This window comes from Silurus aristotelis (genome assembly GCF_946808225.1).
Source record: "Silurus aristotelis genome assembly, chromosome: 3".
NCBI classification, from domain to species: domain Eukaryota; kingdom Metazoa; phylum Chordata; class Actinopteri; order Siluriformes; family Siluridae; genus Silurus; species Silurus aristotelis.
This window is the reverse complement of record NC_139576.1, coordinates 21,463,379-21,471,758: the sequence shown is the minus strand read 5'-3', so window position 1 is coordinate 21,471,758 and position 8,380 is coordinate 21,463,379. Positions and strand designations below refer to the sequence as shown.

Genomic DNA, 8,380 nt, shown 5'->3' with positions numbered 1-8,380 from the left:
TCAATTTGATCAAGTCCATCCATGTTAATGTCTTTGTGGAGTATGAATATCCTTCTCATGTCCACATCAATCTCCTTCTGGTTCTCCTGTTTCCTCCCACCATCCATAAACATGGCACAAGATGAATGATCTAAATTGCCCCTAGGTGTGAATGTGTGTGAATGCGTGTGAAAAGACTCCTGTGGTGTCTAGTGTCCCTCCCAGTTTGTATTTTTACCCTACCTCTATCCACTATTCCTAGGACATTTTTTTCAAAATCCATCACGACCCTGACCAGTTTACAATAGTTTCTGAAAAAGAAAAACCTTTTCGTTTTATCATGCATATTTCACTGCAGAACAATCCGAACCTGTAAGTAATAAATACACCCCCCTCAGGCTATACATTTCCACCCCAGCTGAGTTGCCAGTTTATTCATGTGGGAAGGGGACTCTCCCAATCTGGCAACACGGGCGCTTCGCCGTTCCAAACTGGCGACCCAGAACCCCCCCCCTCCAAGGCGTGCGGTGATTGGCTGGGTTTGGTCACGTGGCCGGCGAAACTGTCAGAGCGGCCCTGCCTGCACCATTGTTTGCTCGTCTGCCAGAGCAGCGCTGATGCTTCTCAATGCGTCTGTGAGGAGGCGCCGAATGCCGGCTAAGTGAAGAAAAAAAAACCTCACCGGTCTGTAACACTGTCACTGCCTTTATGCCATGCGATCCTCAAGCATTATTCCACCAACCGCCCTACATGATCAAGCGTCACTTCTCCAAGCTTTCTTTAGGATCTCAAAATGAATGGTGAGTATTTGCACGCGCTATTCTTCATTGTCAGCATCAGGGCATAATAGATGTTTCTCAGGTGGACTCCAGACATCATTTATTCCACAAGGCATTTTTTTTCTTCAGATTGTAAAATTGTCCTAAGGTGTGCTCGCTGTCCCTGCAGTCAGCTGTTAGGTATAACTGATGTGATCAACTCTTAAACCCCAATGCAGCAAGCCATTAGCAGGAGGTTTAATAGCCCATAGAGGGTACTAATTAGATCATACGAGTACAGCAATCTATCATTTGTTCGAACTATATGCATGCAAATAATTACAGTATTTTGCATGGTTTTTTTTTTCAAGAATTGCATTGGGAATATATATATATATATATTATACTAATGTATATTATGTTAATGAGTAGCCTGCATGTGTATGTGTGTCTTTTATATGTAAGCAACACCATGCTGAGAATTAATAAAGAAAAAAAAAAAAGAAAAAAGGTTGATGCTTTTTATTTAGCTTAAAAACAACCTCTAATCACATGTAGGCTGCTGGACATAATAGTGAGCGAATCTCATTGTGAGAACAGGCAGCTGTGTCAGGCAGAGCTCTGCCTCTTTGCAAATCCCATAGGAATAGCTCTCTCCTGTAATGAGGGAGCATTCACAAGGCCCACGCAGGGGCTCAGGCTCACTCTACACATTGATTTTACCAATCATAAACATGTTCGCCCGAGATGATAAAAAAAAAAAAAAGTGGACCACGTTAGATGGTATGTGCTGACTATATGTCTATGACAATATGCCTATAAGAAAGGTATGTGGTATAGCAAAGTAATAATGAGCCGTACAATTAAGCTGTTATACCGTGGATATAACAGAGTACAGTATAACAAAGAGAGGATAGAGAAATTTTAAGACAATGTTCTCTTGATTCGAGAGAAAATCTAGACAAAGTATAGTAGTAGTTAATATTTGCATTGCTGCAGTGGTGTTCATTGTTAAACTGGAGAACGGGTAGATAGACAGCACAATGTGTCAAAAAAACTGTGATGTTGCACTGGATGTGCATTTATCACACCATGAGTCATACTGTTCCACCCTCTCCCCCACTTGATGATTTATGTCTAATAAGAAATTTCTTCTTTTTTTTTTCCAAACAGAAATTTAAAGTCACACATATTCTTCGTTTAAGGTAAGAACCTGTCTCATTATATATTTTATATATTATGTTATATAATACATAATATATTGTTATATATTATATTGTTTGTGTAAGAAATCATTTTGTCAATTTTTATTGTATTCTTTTAGTAGAGACTGATTCTTGCCTTGAATTTATGATCCAATTATTCGCAACTGTTATGACTGCTATTAAAGGCCCCCTGCGAATTTCTCAATGGTGTGCAGTCTTTCAAAGACTTTTGCATTTGAGTTTTTGTTGTTTCAGAAATAATATCACTTTGGCTCATGTTCATCACTCACAAGGCTGAGTTGCTTCTCATCTGTCAATACAGATAATTGCTCAGCATCTGAAGCCGGGGTCTCATAGAGCTGATCATTCTTTTACCATCCGTTTAGCCTAAGAATCTGTTTGTCATTAATTGGAACGCTAATCTAATGGGTATTAGTGCTTTCTCTTTAGCAGATTGGCTTAGATCCTTAGTGGCTTTCCTCAATGATGGATTGCAATTAATAGGTTTAAAGGGCAGTCCTGAGTATAATACTTCTCTCATTAGCCTGATTGACCCTGCTTTACTTAGAAGTATGTGACAAAGATGCTTCAGGCATTATTTGACTAACCTTTAGTTCGACAACAACCAAATATATATATAAATATATATATAATATTACAATTGTGTCATTCTTTGTGCTTAGGATATTGCATGGTATCTGCTCCTATAATATATGCTGTTACCCTTTAATTTGGGAAGCAAGTATGATTTAGCGTAAAAATCTATAAAGATTGCTGTGATTATTTTGGAAATGATATATGTACATGGTGAATATTTCTTTAAGAAATTGACGTTTTTACTAATTGCATGTAAAACAATGACATAAATGTCAACTGTTTGGTGGTTTAATTACTGTTGTTTGTGTAACTGACAATATGATCATTCCCATATATTACTGGGTCATACAGTCATGTGGGTCTTGTTGTAGTCCATATAGACTTTTTAAAATTAATTTATTTTGAAAGTGGTCATGTCAGTAGAGGTTATTTTGTATTATCGAATGTTATAATATGTTTTGCGGTCAGCCAGGACAGACCATTTTTATTATATAACTGACTGTAAAGAATGTGAAATCCTGCTTACTGCAACCATAATCAAATCAAATTCAATGTAAACGGTTTAACATGGTGCCAGTTGTCTGTAGGAGCGAGGTGAAACATAAGGTAGGCAGCAGGTCTGAATGTGGCATTGTGCCTCATTATCTGCTTCTATTGTTACTCTTCCACCAATCCCTTTTTTCCCTTCTGCAAGGAATCAGCTGAGTGCGGTAATGCTTCCCAGCATGGACACACATATTCACACACACACACACACACACACTGTTCAGGAAAAAGGCAGGGACGTACACGCAAATGTATCTGCAGAAAGACACACTCAATCATGAATAGTTTTATTTTCTATACTTCATACCAGTCATCTGATTGCAGTCTAAACAATATATCTTTCTCTCTTTTTTTGTGATTATATCTGTTCAATTATGATTGCCCTCTTTAATGGAAATATAATGTTATTACTAAAAGTCTATTTAAGTACACCGATGTAATTTTTTATATTCACTGTTCTGTGTAAATTAAAATGGTTGTACAAATATTGATCCATGTAGTGCACACACTGTGCAGTGGAAAGTATTCATTTCACAGTGGTCTTCCATATTAATTTATAGTGTGACTATTGAAGAAAGAGTGCAATATATATATATATACATAGAGGATGCCAGAATGACCAGAAATGGTCCACAGTAGTTACATATGTCTATATAGTTCCTTTGATTTAAGGTAAGATGTGCTGTAAAAGGTCAGAATTTGCGATTTGTTCTAGGCAAGGGACGTCAGTGAAAGAGATCAGTGGCTGCTACGTTGACAGAAACAGACAGCTTGCTTTGGAAAAATGCCCTGTGCCATGCCATGCGTACATGTCTTCAGGGGAAGGGGGGTGGGGAGGCTGGGGATTGGAAAAAACAAAGGATGCAATAATCTGTTTTTAATTTGAGGAGCAATAGACTCCTAAGGGCTTTTTAAATACAAAAAATATCTTGTTTTTTTCTAACCACACAAAGTTCTACAATGTTTTATATGGTTGTGATACATATAGGCCAAGACATTCATTGTTAAAGAAATATAATATGCATATTGCAGTTGTTTATAGACTACTGATTAGATTTTTTTTTACACACCTGTGATTCAACATTTTATTTCAGATACATGGGCCTTTTGTGTGACTTGTACATCCAATTAGAGCAAGGGGGTGGGGGATATGATGCTCCCTGTTGTCTTCCTTTTACTCTGTGTCAGCTCCATATCTCAGTGATTTTTAGGATCTTGCTGGTAGAAGTGGTTGCCATGATGCATGTTCAGCATGTTTATATGTGCAACAAGTAGTGCACATAGTATTCAAAAGTCCCTGTCTTTAATCCACTCTCTCTCAGATCATCTTAATGGGATTTACTTGATACTGCTCTTATGGAATTGTAGTTGGTTGAAGCTTCAGAAGTTTCATTGTCTGGTTGTTGCATTTAATTGCTTTAGCAGTGTTTCATTCGTGTAACTTGTCAGGCATTTTGCAGTTCAGTGTAGCTGTCAACACATCACTCCTGCATGCTGCTTCCAGTGTTCAAGCCCAGTGATATTCTTGCATTTAGAACGAGAAATCCTCTTTTTAACTTTTCACTGAAATTAGAATGGCAGTAGATTTACTACTGAACAGATGTTTTCATAAACAGAAAACATCACGATGCCACTTCACCTCTCACCCTGTCTGCAGTTAATTATCCTGCTCTAAATCAATGCATTGAAATACAATTGCACTTTGCAGAAGGCTATCATCGTTAAAGGTGTGAGAAAGTGTCTTTAGGAAGCAGGCTAATGGAATGACATCACAGAAGGTGTCATCACACTATTTCTATTAGTTTCTATTTTTGAAAAGATCACAAACATTATTACAAGTTATAATACAATATATTATATATTTATATATAATAGTCTTTTTTCACTCACTGGATATCAAACCTGGCAGCCCTGGAATAAATTCAGCCAACTGGTGATAAGTGATGTACACTATACGATCAGACGATCAACCAATCAAACATTAAAATCAATAACAAGTGCTGTAGTACACTACGACTTAGTAAGTAAAGGTTAAGGGGCAGTGGTGGCTTGGTGTTGCATTATCTTGTACTTACTCTGGGTTGTTTCCTGGTATGCAGTGGTACCTTTAAAAACTGGTCCAAGGAAGGACAGCCAGTAAACAGGTGACAGAGTATTGGGCTTCCAAAGCTCAGCAAGCAAAATCAACACTGTCTGGTCCAGCCCAACAGAACAGCTACTGTAGCTCAGATTGAAAGTAGCAGAACACAGTGCTGCGTAAAAAGGGCCAAAAGGGCCTACAAGTTGCATCTGAGCATTAGAGCTGGACTATAGAGCAATGGAAGAAGGTGCTCTGGTGTCAAATATCACCCTTTCTTTTACATCATGTAAAAGCTGTGTTGCTTAACTGGAGAAGAGATGGCACAAGGGTGATTTATGGGAAGACGGCATGCCACTAGGCATTCATGTGGCTGTTGTATTGATACATACCACGTACCTAAGCATTGCTGCAGAACAAGCACACCTCTTCACAGCAACAGTATTCCCTAATGGCAGAATAATGCATCCTGCCACACTGCACAAAATCATTTAGATATGGTTTGAGGAATATTCAAGGTGTTGACAAAATTAGCATTAGACTAGTTATGTATCACTTGTATTTGCATCTGACATGTAAATCCTTTTTATTCATTAATATTTGGAATTTCTCCCTTTAGATTAACATAGACGACATTTTAAAGCCCAGGGTTAGAGTCTCTTCAGATCTTATGAGAACATTTTAAAACATTTTTGGTAACATTGACTTATTGAAGTGTTTATTTTATTTTTTTTATTAAAGTTAAATATATGTAATGCATGAAAATGGAGCTATCGAGTACTTCACTTTCTCAGTCATGAAGGACTGAAAGAATGTTGTGAAAACATAAATGCTTTATATCAGTGATATAATGCGTAAAAACTCATTTTTGTCATATTTCTGGAGGAGGTACAATTATATAGACATCTTTTTTACACAAAAGGAACAGAAAGAGAACCAGGGAAAGGACAGTCCATTTAGTGTTGCCTTTCAATATCAGACTAAAACATGAACATGAGCAGGACACGAGTGAACAAAAGGCAACGTGACTGAAGGGTTGGCATTTTTGATCAGGCTGCATTTGTACGCATATATGCTCTTTGGATTTTAATGTTTTCTAACGAGGGACTTTATACAAAGTATAAATTGGGGCCTATTTTCTAAAAAATAATGTTGTTCTGTATTGTTCTTTTCATATTATTCACAGCCTGCTCTCTCTCTCTCTCTCTCTCTCTCTCTCTCTCTCTCTCTCTCTCTCTCTCTCTCTCCCTCTCTCTCTCCCTCTCTATCTCTTCTCTCACACATTGCTATGGCAACCAATTTTAATGTGGTTAAAATAACTGCATGGAGAGACAGTTGCCGTATGTTTATATATTCCAGACCATATCAAGACAGACAACTTGGAATAATGTGCTTGTTTGTCAGACGTGAATGACGACGTGACTAATTGGTGCAGTCTACCGTAACTCTTTAGATGTGTCACTAATATTAATCGGACAGACCTTTTTTTCTAATTGGATGTTCTGCCACATTCGGTATTAACAATCAAATCTGTAAATCTTCGAATTACATTAAAGCACTCGTTTATGCTGAGTTTTTTTTGTGTGTGTGTGTGTGTGTGTGTGTGTGTGTGTTTTATGGAGAAGTGTAATTGTTTTGCATGTGTGAGTGTGTGCAGTGTCAGTAATTGTGTGGGTCTTTCTCTGCGTGGCTGCAGCTCTTAAATGTTTTGGACCGAGGTTAACTAAGGTTAAGGAAACACTGGAGTATGAATATATTTTTTTGAATGCCTACATGTCTGTAACAGATAAGTGCTGCAATGCCAAGGCATTGTTCCAGCATATATTTTTGACACTGGAGTGCTGAATACTGAACAGTACCAGACCAGGCTACCAATTACTGAGCTTGAGAATATGGAGGAAGACTGAATTTAAAGAGCGATTAAAATAAATAAATAAATAAATAAAAACCATTCTGCGCACAGCTGTAAATTTGTCTTCACAGTTGGGACACGGGGTAATTACTTCACCATCATATCAGTAGTAAATATATGTCAGATCCTACTATTGTGCCAGCAAACAATACAGTGCAGTAGTAATTGATTCTGTCGTCATACAGCTTTACACAGAGATATCTCGATAGGAACAGCGCTAGTAGAGTGGCATTCAGACTCTTGCATCACTGTTTAATACTTAATTAAATTAACATTAGGTGGTTCACATCAGGATAAAATAAAAGACTGAATTATCCTGCTGAAATTCTCTGCACTGTAGGCACATACTTGTATAATTCTTCTGTCCCACAGTGATTGTTTGGCATGAATGGCAGTTTAGTCATCTTTTGGTGACACACTCAGTGTCTCAGCCTACATATGCACTCATCTAATTTTAGACTGCACATACACGCACACACTGGCTGTCAGGTAGCTGCCAGTCAGTAACGAGTACCACACCTGGCACTGTTTCAGTCATTTACAGGCTTACTCAGCTTCAAATTATAACCACATCATTAGACTCACTTGACTGCAGCAGTCGATTTAGATGTGATGTTAGGAATTTAAGGATAATTGTCCCTTTTAGGATCAGACAAAGAAGTTTAAAATTTTGAGGCATGTCTGGAACGAATCCTTTCAAAAAGAAAGTATGTACGCTTTTTTTTTATTTATTTTTTTTCCTTCGCCCTGACTATTTGATCCAGCTTTAAGCAATTTGTTATTGAATTCATTTCAAAGGGAGATTTAAAAAAAAAAAAACTATTTGTAATTATTTTTCACAATTAACACAAACAAGATTAGTGTCGAACATCTTTTGTGACAACAGCCCTCTGCGATTTAAATATGAAAATGTTATCAGATCTCGGTGTGAAAGTGAATTAATAATTTGTGGGTTTTTTTGTGTAGACCCAGACAACCCCAGCCTCCCAGCGCTTGCATTAAAGATGAAAGCATTGTTCACTATCTGAGGTGTTGCACGTCTCGGTCTACTCAGAGCTTCATGCCTCTCCTAATTTTTTTATTTTTTTATTTTTTGGCATTGGAAAAATGCAGACATAAAAAAAAAATATTGTTATGAATTATTTAGAAGAGTCTTATGATTGACGTAAGTGAAAGTCCCTGATTATGCCACTGAAGTACATGAGAGGAATGACATAAAAAAATTCGGGATTTACAACTTTGGTACAAGAATTTGATTTTTTTTTACGTGCTGTTTATTTAGTGTCTATTGACTTTGTCAGTGCTG

The 8,380-nt window shown here is 37.3% G+C and overlaps 1 protein-coding gene across 1 annotated transcript in view; it reads left to right on the top strand.

The window, feature by feature from the left end:
- Positions 1 to 510: 510 nt before the first annotated feature.
- The window catches only part of csrnp3 (cysteine-serine-rich nuclear protein 3), a 31,162-nt gene continuing 23,292 nt past the window's right edge, over positions 511 to 8,380 (top strand). Inside the window, exons 1-2 of the mRNA XM_083538018.1 lie at positions 511 to 779; positions 1,911 to 1,942. The gene's annotated coding sequence lies outside the window, so the exon portion shown is untranslated. The remainder of the gene's footprint in view (positions 780 to 1,910; positions 1,943 to 8,380) is intronic.